At 38.8% G+C, this 17,745-nt stretch overlaps 1 long non-coding RNA gene across 5 annotated transcripts in view; it reads left to right on the top strand.

Moving 5' to 3' along the window:
- Positions 1-17,745, top strand: part of LOC120099851 (uncharacterized) — a 178,459-nt gene that overhangs the window by 153,471 nt on the left and 7,243 nt on the right. For all 5 annotated transcript variants that reach the window (XR_015647111.1, XR_015647100.1, XR_015647102.1 and 2 more), the window contains one exon: positions 10,890-11,004. This is a non-coding gene — a long non-coding RNA (uncharacterized LOC120099851). The remainder of the gene's footprint in view (positions 1-10,889; positions 11,005-17,745) is intronic.

Consider the following 17,745-nt stretch of genomic DNA (forward strand, 5'->3'; position numbering starts at 1 on the left):
AGGACCAGGTATGGGAAGAGACAGGAGAGAAGTCCAGACGGCCAGGAGAATGAATAGAAATAAGTAGCAGAGGGGGATGGGGAACTGGGTAGCCACTAGAAAGTTCCAGAAGACAGAGGCCACAGGTAGGCCATCCAGGAACTGCCTCATATTGCAATCCATTCCATCTGCAGACAACAAACCCCAACACTATTTCCGATTCCAAGATGTGTTTACAGACTGGAGCCTGGTATAACTGTTCTCTGAGAGACTCTGTCATCACCTGACTAAGACAGATGGAGATACTCACAGACAACCATTGGACTGAGCCTGGGGACCCCATTTGAAGAGTTAGAGTAAGGACTGAAGGAGCTTAAGGGGATTGCAACTCCAAAGGAAGAAAAACAGTATCAATTAAGTTCCTCAGAACTCCCAGGAACCATACGGCCAACCGAAGTGTATACAGCAGCAGGTCCATGCTTCCAGCTACATATGTAGCAGAGGACTGCCTTATCTGGCATCAGTGGGAGGGGAGGTGCCTGGTCCTGTGGAGGCTTGATGCCCCAGAGAAGGCAGGGTGCTAGAGGGGTGAGGCAAGAGTGGGTGGAAAGCCCTCTTAGAGGCAAAGAGGAGGGGAATGGGTGGAAGGGTTCGTGGAGGGGAGACTGGGGAAGGAAATACTATTTGAAATGCAAACAAATAATTAATAGTAAAAAAAAGAAATAAAAAAGAAAAAAATGCTAACCCCAAACAAAGACATGGCCAAACACCTCTTTGGTTGTAACAGTTTTAGCTGTCTGGGTGCCATATGCCATGCCCTTTGACATTTATCTACAGACGTCTAGAGTGTGATCTACTTTACAGAGTCATTTAGAAGTACGTGTTAGGATTTCGACTTTAAACATCGCTCTACAGGTCGGTGTAAAGGAAAAACGTGTTTATGGTTCTCAGTCTGGTATTGGCAGACTCAGGAGGGAACTATGGAGAGTAAGCAATTTAGTCCAAATAATGATGAAAAAGGAAAAAAAAGCCTACTTAAAGTAAATATGCTTTACTGACATATTAGCCCGACTGATGGAGACAACTTTCCCTTTATTTAAAAATCTAGAAGTAAAGTATAGCCAAATGAAGAGATGAACTCACAGGGGAAAATAGGTTTAGGTAGAAAATTGAGGTGAGGCCTGACTGTTGCTCTAAGACCTTGGCATTCATTATTCTTTCTGCAAAGAATTTGCAGTTCTGAGATTAGCATTTTTTTATTTCCATAAGCTCGAGATTTTTTTTTTGAGTGCTATTAAGAATGCCAGCAGAAATTGCAGGTCACGTGGACTATTTAGATTACACTGGCTAGGCCACAGTTTTGAAACCTCTCTTCGATTTTTTTTTTTTTTGCAAGCTAAAATTTTGCAGGTGGTTGAGTAGTAGATACAAACATCACAATGTGAATGTGAGCCAATTAACCAGCAACCACATTTTATGAGGTTGCAGCCACCTAATTGTTTTGTGTCTGCAGCTAATTATTTCTGGGAGATATTTCTGCATATGGAAAAGGAGTCTGTTATTATAATTGAGTGTATACAAAACAGAGATTTCTGCTGTAAGTACATCAAGGGCACAGATCACATCTTCTCTGTGTTTTATAAACTTCCATAAATCATTCTGGGCCCATGGATTCTAAATGAATATGAACCACTAATGGTGATATGATTCTAAAGTTTAGCAAACAAGTCAAAAGGCTGGCTGGGGAAAATAATGAACATAATACGAAACAGTGACAAATTCTAGGTGGGGGTGCCCTTAACTCATCGAAAACCTGCTTATAGATTTAAAATCCTTCTGAGATACAAATATGTACTCTAATAAGCTTAATAAAGTTTGAAATTGGTGGCTCCAATAACTTGTGGGACCGGCCCTAAGATTTGGGATGCTGCCAGGTTTAACCACCCCCAAGGCACACAATGTCTAAACCAGTACCTACCATGCTAGGCTCTGAACTTCCCCAATTTCTCGTTTAAGGTAGGGCAAATTTAGAGGCAGCATATGTCAAGAGAAAACTTCCCTATTATAATGACCCATGCATTGCTGAGCCTAAGGGAGCTCTGACAAATTAATTTTATGGCAGAGGCTAAACTTGTTCTTATAAATTGCCCTGTCCAGACAAAGTCGTGGGCAAGCATGCAGTTTTATGCAGATAGATTTTATTTTTGTTATTATTGCAGCTGCTCATTGATATTTTAATGCAAGTTTTTATTGAGTTATGCCCCAAGGCTCTTTAAATTGAGGGTTCAATTATTTCTAAAATCTAATAATTAAGTAAATTAATGAGCCTAGTCAGAAATCTGGCAGCCTGATTGTAAGGATTACACAAGAAATGAGCTAATTTTTCCCATTTTTACTGGAAGATCTTTTAAAATAATCTTTTAAAATATTCCAGACTGTGCTGTGCAGATATGCAAAAAAAAAAGTCCAGCACTGAGAGTCACAGTTAGTCCGTGAATAAACATATGCATGACACAGAGACACAGAGACCGTTTAAACCAAGAACAAGGGCCAGGCAGACCAAATTATTTCCATGCCTAAACAACTTTGTATTTCACTAAGTATAATTTCTAAAACACAGATGAAGGTGATATTCATGTCTTTTTACTTAATGATAGAGGATGAATCATGATAAAGCCTGAAGAATATGACTATCATAGTCCCCTGAGAAAACATACAATTAGGTCAAAGTTAAAGAAACTAGGATTGTTGACTTGGAGAATAATAATTAATAGAGTCTATGGTAAGTTTCTCAAAAATACCTAAAGAGAGATGTATGGCTAGATTCTGACTTCACAATGGCATTCTTTGTGAGGCAGTGAAATTAATATCCACTTAACACAAACCATACTTCAAAATCTGGAATTTGGTGTTCTATTGGGCTAGCCTGAGGCTTTATCAGGATATTAAGAGGCATCGGGGAACCACAGGTCCCAATCAGTCACATGGTTACAAGGGAAACCTATCAATACTTGAGTGCTGTGTTGCTAAACTATGGTGATTGATGTTTGTAACTTACCATATGCCCACCTTCCAATGAGTTTATCAAGATGAGATACCATTTTCAGTTGAGAGCACCTGTGTTCCACACCTACAAGTCTTCCTTTTTGTTGATTGGTGGCTGTGGTGGTTTGAATAGGAATGGACTTTATAGGTTCTTGTGCTTGAATGCTTGACCCACAGGGAGTGGTACTAGTAGGAGCTGTGACCTTGTTGGAATATGTGTGATCTTGTTAAAGGAAGTGTGTCCCTTTTAGGGCAGGCTTTGAAGTCTCATATGCTCTAGCTAGGCCTGGTATGCCATTCACTTCTCTTGCCTGAGCACCAAGATGTAGAAATAGCTCTTTCTCCAGCACCATGTCTGCCTGCATGCTGTCGTGCTTTCTGATAATAATGAACTGAACCTCTGAATGTATAAGCAAACCCCAACTATATGCTTCCTGTTATAAGAGTTGTTGTGATCATAGTGTTTCTTCACAGCAAGAACATTCTAAGTCAGTGGTTATAGCAGAACCTTAGTTCTGAGGGTCTGGTTTTCGTAGTCCAGTATAAAAAAGCAGGGTACTTCTGATGGTTAGGGATCCTGTAGCATTTATATTTATGTAGAAAGTGGTCTTAGTCTAACTCAGGTCACAAATCCTGATTTTGGCTTTGATAACTTACAAACCAGACTTTGGGTTTAACAATCGGCTCTCTGATTTGGTGAGAAAATTGGTGATTTTTTTTCACAGATGGCTAATCTGTGATCCACTGCCCTTGTTACTTTGGATCCAGGGTAAGAAATCCCATCACAGTGTGAGTATATAGTGGAGTAAAACCAGTTGCCATAAGGTCTGGATATCAGGCAAACAGAGAGGGAGACTCGAGTCTCACATTCTCCTTCAAGGGCCGGATATCATGACTTAAAGCTGTGTATTTGGCTGAAACTCTTAAAGTTTCTATCATCCCCCAATACTGTAACTTGGTGGAAAACAGTCTTATCAATGGTCCATTCACAACCATTTAAAGTTCAGGCTGTAGCCGTGCCTTCACATTAGCCTAACCACCTGATCTTTTAAAGATAGTTAACTTTAGATTTTTAAGATACTCTTATAAGTCTCCTGCTTGGCTTTTCAGAATGCATATCTTGACTGATCCATACCTGGGAAATGTATACCTGCTGGGCAATATTTGATGCGTTTGAATAGCACCTTGACACTCTAGGTACCTATGGCACCAAACTCTAGGTACATAGGGTTATATCATATTTGTTTCACTACATCACAACGTAGGGTGGACATACTGATTCAAAATCCTGAAAGCATTAAGCTGAGCATGTAAGTTAGTTTCTCAGAGTTTCTCAGTGTGGAATACCAAGGTTGGGGGAGCCATTAATAGTACAGACATGGTCGAGTTTGCTTGTTTAGTAATTGAGAAATATTGACTATATTATTCTTTGGAACTTTGAGTTTGAATAAAATTTTCACTGTGATAAAGGATGAAAATAGAAATAGCTTATTATTTCAACAATTAGTGTCCACTTAATTGCTTCCCAGCTTCTTACGGCATCTCCCTGATTGGAGAAAAGCACCCATAGGCTGTCGGTCTTGAACTTCAAAAACAGAAAACAAACTTGAGTTGCACTAGTGACTATTTCATAAACACAACACAAAAATATTAATGCATAAAGGAAAGAATTATGAACTAATTTATATTAAAAATTAAAACTCTCTTCTCCTGGAGATTTTCCACCTCATGAAAGAAGTTATAGGAAAAAGATGTAGCATTGTCCACAAAACAGACTTTATCTGAAAGTGTTGACCTGGGGAGTTCTAGATTTGGGGAAAGAACAAGTTCACTGAACTCCTAATGTAGTAAGGACATTGAGTTTTAGAAACAAAGACTAGGGGAGGGTTCGAGATCTGGGGAATTATCGAGAAGATCTCAATGATTTAAAAATGAATAGGGCTTTGTTAATAAATTATTATTTGGGTGTAGGAAGAAAGAAAGTCCATTAAATACCAAGAAGAGGTGTAGACAAAACAGGTCCTACAGGTTTTTTGGTAAAATCAGACTAAATAAGTCTAAAACAAACCATGGTCATAGGCCTCATCAGAAAAATGTAGGTGCCTACTTCAAATGAGACTGAAAGGGAAGAAAGTTATCATAACAAAAGACCCATTGTCAGCCTATAGAAGTGATTTCTAAAAAACAAAAAAAAAGAGATAGTTTTGACGTGATATAATTTGACAGTTGAGCTGGAAGACTTAACAATCACATCATAAAAGAAAATGGCTACATGGCTGATAAATGCAAAATTTTCCTCATAAAGCATAGAGCCCAAAGCCTCAATTAACAGAGAAGTTAAAATGAAGTCACAAAATCATATCATCACACCAATACTAGCTGGCGGAACTCATCATCCTGCCAAATGCCAGCAAACTTCTGACAATGTCTACTAATGCTAAAGGCATAGGGCAACTTGAATTCAAGTATTCTGTAGGGAAAGTGGAAATCGGTACTTCTAATTAGGATAATTTGTCAGTCTCCAGAGTGACTATACATATGCATACATAGTCATGACTTTGTACCTCCAATGTAAACACGCAGCAGAAACCCATCAACAAGTTTCCAAAGTCCACGACCCTTCTAACATTGCCAGTGATAGCCCCCGTATGAAACATCCAGATGACTGTCGCTGGTGGTATGTTTATCCAGCATTTAGCATAAGCAGAAAGCCTCATGACTATGTTCAAGAGCATGGAAAGCTGCCCAAACATAATGTTAAAAGAAGTAGCAAGTCCAAAGTATATGCCACAAATTCATTCATAACATGGTAGAGTATGGTAGCACGCAGCACCATCAAAAGAGAGGTTATGTTTGAAGGTTGAATGAGTAAGAAAAATGGAAAGGGAGAGTCCCAGAATGCTTACCATGTTCTACATTTGCAATTGTCAAAGTTTAGCATGCACTGGATTTTGAACTCATGCTAAAATGTACATTTTAATTCTCTCAATTTGATGGAATGTAAGATTATGATTTGCTACCACCCAGGCAATACCCAGGTTGCCAACTCCAATTTTGACATCTTCTTCTGAATGACTGTTACACAGGTTCATTTGTAAAATTCCATCTATTGACTATGTATCAATGATTTTTGTAGTTCTTGCAACTATGCTATAAATCGATTAAAAATCTCCATAATTGGCAGGCTGATCGTTGAGGAGTTAGATGGATGGGTGGAAGACAGTGAAAGCTGAATGTCCTCAAGATATTTTGCACACATCTAGAAAGTTTTCAAAGATTATTTTTAAATGGTCCATATAAGACTACTGCTTCATAGAGTAGATATTTGGATTGAAAATTGTAGCTATATTTTTGAAAATTATTTTCATAATTTTAAAATGATGGGAAGGTATATATGTCCGTGCATATATATGAACAAGTAAGTGCAGATGCCTGCAGAGACCAAATAGCAAATATCTTAAAGCTAGAATTACAGGAAGTTGTGAGCTTCTCAAAGTGGGTGCTGTGAACCAAACAGGTCCTCTGTGACGTAAGATTGCTATTAACTGCAGAATTATCGCTCTAGCCTCAATGACTTTTAAAAGGGAAAACCTCACTATGTAGCCCTGCCTAACCTGGAATTCACTATTGGACCAGGTAGGCTTCCAACTCTGCTTCCTTAAAGGCATGTGCCACCACACCCATCTAAGATGTATTTTTGTGACAGACATAACTTGAAAACTGGGTCAGTTTTTAATAAAAGAAACATCTAAACCAATTTTGAAAACCATAAGTCATTAAGATGGTACATTGAGTTACATGGAGAATCCCAATGGAGGAGAAAAAATTTTAAGGACCATGTTTACAAATGAGCCAGCTAATGCAGCTGCAGATGGCATTGGTCTTGTGAACATACCAGAAATGCCCATCCATTACTACTGGAATCCATGCCCTAAAACATTCTCAGTCTTTTTGCCCAGCTTATGGTTCAATCCCAAGGCAAGTATACTCAATGATCTAGTTTAGGGAGAGCTTGATTAACATACTTTCATTAACATCTATCAGAAGTTGAGGTACTACTATTTTCCAGACAGCAATTGATCCATTTCTAAGAGATGTTATGATTGATGCAGTGTGCAGGAGCCAAATTCGAGAGTCACCTAGCTTCCTCTTACTTTGCAGCATTCTTTTCTCACCAATTTTTATAAACTCACTTTCTTTGCTGAGCTGAATTCCATGACAAAGATTTTCTGAATGGTGGCAAATTGGACATGATCCTGGGCCAGGATTTATGCACGGATTGGTATGTCCAGTATGATTTACTCTGAGATGATGTAATACTTGCCAGTAGAATTCTGGGAAGAGTTTGGAAAGTAATAATAAACAAACGTTCTCCTTACAAGAAGTGATGGGGGTTCTTACTCACTCCTATTTTTATTTATCAGACAAGTATCCATCTGATGTAAACATGGATTGGTAGTAGAATGTTTTGTTTCTACTGAATTTATTTAGAGGTGTGAGTAGTGTGTACTTCGAGAGACCTGCGGTTCAATTTCATAAATCTCTTGAGGATGGAGACAGAAGCTAGTTGCCAGCCTATGTTGTTAGGTATTCCAGAAGTTATTAACTTGCAATAATCATCAACTGCCTGTTTCCCACACCTAAGAAAATGAAGAAACGTTCTTGAGATCCATCTGTGTAAAAATCACAGGCTAGGCATGAGATCACTATCACCGGTGACACATTGAGGCCATGTTGTTTCCACATTTTCTAAGTTCCATTGAACCAGGGATTGCTTATAAAGGATTTCCATTGGATACTTTTGTTTTTTCTGTTTCAAGTTTCAAGATGCCTGTCTGGATTGTATTAGCTTTGCAAGAATTTACCCAAGAGGGTTTTGTTCCTTAACTTGATTGGAAAGGGGTGGAGGAGAGTGGCCGTCTTTGTGGGAAACAAGATTTCTTTTAACTCCATTATTTTAAATGTTTGAGAAAGAAGTTTGAGAAATCTTTTTTTTTAATGCGTAGTTGATTTTGTTTTATAGTTTTCAAACTGTGGTCTGTATAAATCACCAAAAACATATTTGTAAGCCAGACACCAAAGTCAGCATCCTTTAAATATTCAGAACTACTGCCACAAAATCAAAACTAATAAGTGTCATATTGAAAATGATCAAAATTCTGATAGGACAGAGGAAGATTTAATTTGAAATGTTCTGTTTACATTGATTATTTATTGCCACGATCTCATTTAGTTCTTTAGAGCTCCAATGCTATGTTTATTCCGATGCATTCTTCTCTTTTTCTTTGTGATAATGATTTCAATGTATGCCTACTTCAAAACGGCATGGATTTGTTACATCAAATTGACAAAAAATTAGAATTGATGAATTTTAAAAGTTCTTTATCTATCTCCACTGGACTTCAGTGTACTTTGTGATAGGACTGCTACCTCCTCCTTTGTATTTAGCAACATGGGGGATGAATCTCTAAGTTCTTTGGCACCTCTGTGTTTTAGAGCAAAGAACTCAGCATCGCAGAGTACTCAGCCCCCCACTCACTCCTAATACTGTCATATGTTGATGTCCCCATCCTTACCTTGGTGGACCCCAGTGGTGGTATATAACACAAGAGAGGCAGTTTCTTTGCATGTCACCCAATAGGTGTATGTTAAACATAGTGACTTCTCTGACACATGACAATCCATTAGATTAGACTTCCCCATCTCTTTCTCATAGGTTCCATCGACCTCCAGAAGCTAAATTGTTTGAGAAAATGCTTGCTATCTTCAAGGAGTAACTACAGAATAAGAGATTGTTGCATAGTAGAGTTTCCTCAATTTCTTTTCTCCTTGTAGAAAAACATTTTGGCAAAGGCAACTTAAGGGTAAAGAGTTCTTTTCAACCCACAGTCACAGAGTACATTCCACCATTGTGACAAAGCCAAGGGATATGATCTAAAAGAAGCTGTTCTCTTCACACCACAGACAGGATCCAGATGCATTATGATGCTCACATTCCTTTGTCTATACCATCCAGAGATCCCAGCTAGGGAATAGTGCCACCCACAGTGGGCTAGCTTTTCTATCTTACTCAACACAGTCAAGATAACCCACTACAGTAATACCCAGGGGCCCATCTCCCAAGTAATTCTAGATTATTTGAAGTGGACAACACTAATCATCAAGATTGGCTGTATGACAAATTAGCTATTGAGCAACCTAAAGAGAGGGGGGAAAATAGATCTTATGGCTCTATGAACTCAGGAAAGATGTGTGGGACTCCAGAGACTACAGTGGATCTCCATTTCCAACATATAAAAATCAAGGGGAAAAATTAAAATCACTTTCATATGTCATTAAATTCATATTTATACTCATTAAACTCATATTTATAATATCTATAAAATCAAACATATGCTGCATATAAAACTAAAGAGATAACATGACAAACATTTCTAGTAAATAGCATTTCTAATTTGTTTTCTGAAGAATTTAGTTACAGTCTATCACTTATTTTAGAGAAGTTTGTGTACCATAGATCCCAAACTTCTCTAGTGTAGAATGTGGGGAGCAGAAAGGCTGGGAAGCACCAGGTCTCATTTTTACATTGTTTTCTCTCCTCCATATTCTTAGAATGTCTAAAAAAATTAAAAGAAAACTCTCACTGTCCTGGATAATGGAAAATACCTGTACAATCTGTCACCCACAAAGTTCATAGAATTATGGGTAACTTTCCCATAGGATAAATAGAGTGTGCAACAGGAAATTTCTTTGGGCAGATTATTCCTAGAACTCTAGAAGTTTTAGTTTTTCAAGTGAGGAGTGGAAAAAAATCAATGACAGAAAAACTGTTATTTATTATAGTCCACAAGTGGCTAAAATTTCTCCCAGAGAGGAGATGAGGGTGGGGCTCATGAACATATGTCAGTTGGGGAAGATGGTTTCCAATGCAAACAAGCCTAGACACTAAGATTCCAATGCATCATGTACAAGCAGCTTTGCTCCATAAATGTGGGAAAACATATACCTGACACCTGCTTCCCCAGAACTGTATTCTTCTGCAAGTATTCCTAGCTTCCCAGAATGCTGTTGGTAACATGCATGGAGAGTCTGACATATAGTCTTCACATGACTTGACTAGAATAGCACAGATCTGGAGGAGGAAGGAAAAGAACATTTGAACTCTTCTAGAGTTCCTAAGTATCTCAGTGTTTCAAATGCCAGGGAATATATCACCTTAGTTCCTCCTATTTGGGTATCTAAAAACAAGTATAAGGCTCTAGATTCAAAATTTTAGAAAATCTAGAAAGATTCCTAATTAAATTGATTACTCTGACATTGTTATTGTCCTACTTTTGCTAATTATATATCTTTGAAAGGGGATCCTGCCCTGAACCCCACATATTCTAGGGCCAGCTAGACATAAATGGGATTTAAATGTCATTGTACAGAGTTCCATTTTTAAAAGTCTCCCATTTAACTGATTATGCATAAAAGCATTTCTTACTGAAGCAGCCAAACACATTACCTCTTCCAAACTATACTTCTATATGGGGTATGTAAATACCATCTCCATTCCCCAAAGTATATATGACTTACATGATTTCTACATTCTTTTAGTGAGTATGTACATGGGTATAAAATACATGTAGCGAGGTTACTGAAGCACAGGGGAAGTGTTACCTGACTCCCCTCTCCCATTCCATCTGCATTTTAAGCTTCAAGATAAGTAAGTATCTCTTTGTTTCCTTTGCTTTAATCCTGAATTCTAACCTCACTGTAAGAGACAGGGTAGGATGCCACAAACTTATTATATCTCAATTAGAGCTGCTATATAATGAAGATAAGCTACAGACTTTCCAGGTTTGGCTCTCTCCATACTTCAGGAAGCACTTGCTTGATGGAGTTTCTTCTCAAATGCACTGCAGAAGACTTGTGTTATGGTGTCGTCCAACTTCAGGAGCCCACATCTGATGTCCAGTGGAAGACCTTGCAGGCCAGGCAAGTCCACATTATTCTAATTGTTTTCATCTCCTCTTTCAGTACTTGGAAGTGTCCTTACCACCTCCGTCATGTCCCTTGTCTCCAATGGCTCTTAAGATTAAGATTGACCTTTGTAGAACCTGCCAGATGGTTTGGTAGGTAAAGGAGCCTGCTACAAAGTTTGATGATTTGAGTTTGATAAGAGGAACTCACATGGTAGAAGGAAGGAACTGACTCCTATAAGTTGTCATCTGCTCTCTGCTCATATGCGGTAGCAAATGTATACAAATACACACACACACACACACACACACACACGCACACACTCACGGATACACACACATATACACACCCCACATGCTAATAAATATAATTTTTAAAAAAATGACTCTTGTAGGCCAAACAGTCCTACACAGATGTGTTTACAGCCAGCTCTCTTCCCCCTTGCACCTTGTAAAGATGCTATAAAAAGTTTTTTTCTTTTTTAAGATTAAGGGAGAAAAAATCATAAGGCCAGAACTAGCCTCTGTGGGTAGAATGCTGCCAAGTCGGTTCTGGATATTGTTGCTAGTTTGCATCTGAGAGTACACAGACGTGAGAAGTTCATGGGACGCAATCTTTCAAGGCTTACATTAAATATCAAATGCCCTCAATACCAAGAGCAGACATGGCAAACTATCTTTTAAACAAAAAAGTCAACAATTCTCCTCCCCACTTGGACCATTTCATGCTTGCTCTGGGCAAGCACTCCACTCTGAGCTACAGTCTAACTTAGCCCTGTGTTCTTCCTCCTTTCCCACAATGAAATTTTTACAAAGTCCTAAAGTGCGGGCCCTCTCCAATATTATTAAAATGATTTGTCCTTTTCAGGGTACATTAATGTGACTTTATTTTTCCTATTTCTCTGCTCACTCTCAAATAGCACTATGCTTGGAGAGAAAGTCCTCTTGCTACATCTACACCATGAGGGTATTAGCCTTTATTATTGACAGGTCTGGCTCAGTTTCTGCTTCCTGAACAGGTATGGTACCTCACAGAGCAGTTTTTCTTTGAATTTCAGAAAGTAGCATAAAATAAGACCAGTGTTTTGTTATGAAGAACATTATTGCAGTCAGGAAATTGGCATGAAAATGAAGGGACTTAGAATATATAATATTAATTTGGGTCACACAAATTTCAAAAGAAAGCAAAAATGTTTTTTGTCTCTCGTATTCATATCCTATCTATTATATATGGGGCAAACAAGGATGTTTAGAAAGGGAAGAAGGAAGGGTAATATTAAGTGTTGTGGAAAGATAGATTTCAGGCAAAGGGCCATAAATATCAGAAGAGGATACAAACCTAATTGTTTCTCTAGTTTCAACTCTGTCATAAATCTTTTTCCTTTGTTATGAGCAGATGCAAAAAAGTCAACTGATACTAAAATTTAAATCCCTAAGCAAAGCTCTCTGTCATCACAGCAGCCATTTTAGCTGTACAGATATTTGCAAGATGTGAAGTTTCAGACTGGCTCCTGTTTGCTTGAGTTGTTCCGTTGATCTAGCTTCCTAGTGTTTGTGTGGGTTCATTAACACAAAGTGTTGTTTGAAAAGCAGCACCAAACAAATTCCACCTACACCATCTGTTCATACAATCCATGAATTTTATGTTTATTTCATCATTTTGATTTTAAAAATGAAAACTAGGGCCTATCTTAGCAAAGCCAGAAGGTCAGAGTCAAAAGGAAAAGTTGTAGGAGGAGTGGAGAGTCATGACTATATCAAAGTTGAAGAGTCCCTTGAGATCCAAGGTTCTTGGTTTTAAGAGGAAAGAATACAAGAACAGAGGGGCTTGGAAGTATTCTCAGATAAGCTTGAAGTGAGTAGATTTATGTGTTCCCTTAGCCCCAGACTGCTCCAGGAGAAGCTGGAAGACGGCAGTGCTTCCCTAGTGAGTTTGATGATTACCCAGGTTTAGAAATTTGTTTGTTTATGTGAGGCACATGAGGTAGTTCAAAAGGACTAAGATATTATCCCAGCTAGATGGCTGTCATGAAGCCTCATGTGTCTCACACTGTACAGCCCAAAGTAAGATTTACAGGCAAGATTAAGTTCAGTACATTATTCCCTATTACAAAGATGATTAAAAAATTTCAGATGCTTTGAATAGATATCGATGAGAAACAACTTTGCAATGGTTAACAGCAATGGATTCTAGAAAGCTCTTTGGCAATGGAAAAATTTCACCTAATGATTGTTTTCATCATAGTCTACATATTAGTTATATTTCAAAGAATTGTTCTCATTTGTACATATATGGTTTCTGGAAAAAAATTCTGGAAGGCTGGAGACATTTCACGGTTACCACAATTTTAGGCATATGAACATGGTAAAAAAAAAAACAAATAAATCAAGCGGAATGAAATAACTCAGAGATTTCTAAAGCAATTTCTCCCACTCAGAGTCCTGTGCCTACAAAAACCAAGCTGACCCATTTCTTGCATCTTTTTGATGGTTTAAAGGTTGTCCGTCAATCAATTTACTTACAGATTTTTTTATATTAATGATTAACCCTCACTAGGAATAAATCCCTAAGAATCCCATGCCCTTACTCAATCTAGTGGTGTGTGTGTGTGTGTGTGTGTGTGTGTGTGTGTGTTTATACCTGTGTCTGTGTTTGTATTTGTGAAGATCGGAGAGCTAGCAAGATGACTGATCACACACACACAACTATATATTTAAACCTATATTTCATGTGTAAAGGCAAATCTACATAATTCGTCTTTCTATTCTAGTTTATTGAGCTTCACATAATGTCAGGAGTTTAGTTTTTTGTGGCTGCATACAATTCTATTGTGTGCACATGTCATATGTATTTAGTCTTGTTTCTAGCTGTTTAGGCTCATACCATTTCTAGGCTATTGGGATTAGTATATAATAAACATGAATATTATGTATGAAATTATGTATCTTTGAAGTACTTTGGGTATAAACCCAAGAGTAGCATATCTGAGTTATAGCATATTTTTATTTAGTTTGTTTGGTTTTAGTGTTCGTTTTGTTTGTTTGTTTGTTTAAGAATTCTTTATCTGTTTTCCATAATGATTGCTCAAGTTCACATACTCTTGTGGTTTCATTCCAGGGTACAAGGTTAGTACAACATGCAAATCAATATTATGTATATATAAAGTGCAGTACTCAAATTATCCTTAGGACAGAAATCACAGGATCACCTCCATAGATACAGAAAAAGTCTGATAAAGATCAAGATCCTTTCGCGATAAAAAAACCTCAAAGAAACTAAGAATAAAAAGAACCTTCCTCAATATAGCAAAGTTTGTAAGTGACAAACGTAAAGCCGACAGTTGTAAGAAGAAGAAACAGAGTCTTTCTTTAATCAGTATCTAGACAAGGATTCTTATTCTCTCCACTCTCATTCAATACAGCACTTGAACTTACAGCTAGAGAAATGGGCAAAAAAGAAATAGAAGGGATTTATATAGGAAAAGAAAACCAAATTATTCCTGTTTGCAGATAGCATGAGCTTATTCTTAGAAGAAGCTAAAGATTTCCCCAAATCTCTTTTACCTGCAAAATACTTCCAGTGAAATAGGAAGCAAAGTCAGCCTGCAAAACTCACGAGCTCTCCTATATCCTAGCAACCACCTCGCTGACAGAGAGGTTGAACTTCCTTCACAGGAGCTTAATCAAACGCACACAAGCAACAGCAAAACTTTAGGACTAAACCTAACTGAAGAAGTGAAAATCTTACACAGTAAAACATCAAGGCATTAAGAATAGAAATAGAAGAAGACCATAGAAGATAAAAAGCCACCCTTTGGTCAAGGACACCACAAGAAGATCTACAGAGTCAAATAACCTGGGCCCATGGGGGTCACTGAGACTGAAGTACCAACCAAAGAGCATGCATGGGCTGGACCTATGCTCCCTACACATAAGGAGCAGATGGGCAGATGGGTCTTCATATGGATCGCCAAGCAATTGGAGTGTGGTTGTCTCTGACTCTGTTACCTACCATTGGATCCCCTTCCCCTAACTGGACTGCCTGGCTGGACCTCAGTGGGTGAGGATGCTCTTAGGTCTACTGTGACTTGACAACCCAGGCTGGGATGGGGCCTAATGGGGGCTTCTCGTTCTCTGTGCAGAGGGGGAGGAGGTAAGGGAGGGTGAGATTTGTAAGGGTGAGACTGGGAGAAAAAGAGGACAGAAGGTAATCAGGATGTAAAGTGAACAAAGAGAGGTAGAGATAAAGAAAGGTAGATAGATGGATAGATAGATAGATAGATAGATAGATAGATAGATAGATAGACAGACAGACAGACAGGACACTCCCTTCATACTCATGGTTTGGCACAGTTAATACTGTGAAAAGGGCTATGTTATCAAAAATAGTATACACATTATCTCAGTCGTCAAAGTCCAATGATATTCTACCCAGAACTAGAAAAACAACCCCCAAATTCATATTGAAGTATAAAAGCCTCCACTGAGCCAGGCGATGGATACGTATCAGAATGAAAACAATTCTGAAGGTCTCATAGTGTCTGGCTTCCAATCATTACAGAGTCACAGGAACAGAAGAAGTGTGGTTCTGACACAAACTCAGACCTGCAGACTAATGGAATAGAACAGAGCACACAGAAATAAGGCCACACAGCTATAGCTGCTTAATTGAACTTGTTTCGAGGGGCTGTTTGTAAACATGCAATTTTGCTTCTTCATGATTTGCTTCCACGCTTTAATGCACTTTAATTTTGCTAAAGATGTTAAACGTCGTCGCCTGTATTTTTCAGGCATTTGTACATCTTTGTTTTTGAGGTATCCATTCCGTTCATGGGGCCATTTATTAGATTGCTGTATTAGTCATGGTCCTGCTCTCTCTCTCTCTCTCTCTCTCTCTCTCTCTCTCTCTCTCTCTCTGTGTGTGTGTGTGTGTGTGTGTGTGTGTGTGTGAGAGAGAGAGAGAGAGAGAGAGAGAGAGAGAGAGAGAGAGAGAGTGAATTTGTCAAATAAGTTTACTTCAAAATAGTAGCAACAGCAGAATCACCACAGGGAGGCTGAGAACACAGCTGTTGCTTGGCCTCTGAGGCTAATGCCTCAGCAGTTGGATAGTCCCTCAGTGACTGTTTCAGTAGAGAAGCTAAGATTCTGGTAGTAGCCCTCCAGGAGGATGGTGCTCTAGCTGTCCCAATCTGGCACCAGCAACCTAGTTCTTGGAGAGTCCTTGGTCCTAGTCAATGACCGAAGCCTGAAATGTTGCTTTTCATACCATTCAAGAAATTATCCCGACAGCATCAGGGCCAATAATTCAGCAGCAGGAGATAAACAACACTTCCCTTTCTGTCTGTCATACCCACCCACCATCTTTTTAAATCTGAGCACTTCTAGAGGTGCTGACTACATTTGAAATAAGACATCCTACACTAATTAATCCAATTAAGACAGTTTCTCAACTGAAGCTCGTGACTCGTGATTCTGATTTGTGGCAAGTTGATCTGAGAGCACACCATCAACCCCTAGTTACTCTTTTTAGTATTTAAAAGTTTGAACTCTTTATGTGCCCCTAGATATTGAACTTCTGTTGATTAAATATGGACTAATTGGATTAATTCGTGTGGAAAGTCTTATTTCAAATGCAGGCAGCATCTCTAGAAGCCGCCCAGATTAATTTCTTCACTTTATTGACTATTAGTGTACATTTCCTGTGTAGTAGTACATTTCTTTTTTTTTTTTTTTTATTAACTTGAGTATTTCTTATATACATTTCGAGTGTTATTCCCTTTCCCGGTTTCCGGGCAAACATCCCCCTCCCCCCTCCCCTTCCTTATGGGTGTTCCCCTCCCAACCCTCCCCCCATTGCCGCCCTCCCCCCATAGACTAGTTCACTGTGGGTTCAGTCTTAGCAGGACCCAGGGCTTCCCCTTCCACTGGTGCTCTTACTAGGATATTCATTGCTACCTATGGGGTCAGAGTCCAGGGTCAGTCCATGTATAGTCTTTAGGTAGTGGCTTAGTCCCTGGAAGCTCTGGTTGCTTGGCATTGTTGTACTTTTGGGGTCTCGAGCCCCTTCAAGCTCTTCCAGTTCTTTCTCTGATTCCTTCAATAGGGGACCTATTCTCAGTTCAGTGGTTTGCTGCTGGCATTCGCCTCTGTATTTGCTGTATTCTGGCTGTGTCTCTCAGGAGCGATCTACATCCGGCTCCTGTCGGTCTGCACTTCTTTGCTTCATCCATCTAGTCCAATTGGGTGGCTGTATATGTATGGGCCAAATGTGGGACAGGCTCTGAATGGGTGTTCCTTCAGTCTCTGTTTTAATCTTTGCCTCTCCCTTCCCTGCCAAGGGTATTCTTTTTCCTCATTTAAAGAAGGAGTGAAGCATTCACATTTTGATCATCCGTCTTGAGTTTCCTTTGTTCTAGGGATCTAGGGTAATTCAAGCATTTGGGCTAATAGCCACTTATCAATGAGTGCATACCATGTATGTCTTTCTGTGATTGGGTTAGTTCACTCAGGATGATATTTTCCAGTCCCAACCATTTGCCTACGAATTTCATAAACTCGTTGTTTTTGATAGCTGAGTAGTATTCCATTGTGTAGATGTACCACATTTTCTGTATCCATTCCTCTGTTGAAGGGCATCTGGGTTCTTTCCATTTTCTGGCTATTATAAATAAGGCTGCGATGAACATAGTGGAGCACGTGTCTCTTTTATATGTTGAGGCATCTTTTGGGTATATGCCCAAGAGAGGTATAGCTGGAT

Source organism: Rattus norvegicus, chromosome 1 (assembly GCF_021556685.1).
Source record: "Rattus norvegicus strain SHRSP/BbbUtx chromosome 1, alternate assembly SHRSP_T2T, whole genome shotgun sequence".
Taxonomy (NCBI): Eukaryota; Metazoa; Chordata; class Mammalia; order Rodentia; family Muridae; genus Rattus; species Rattus norvegicus.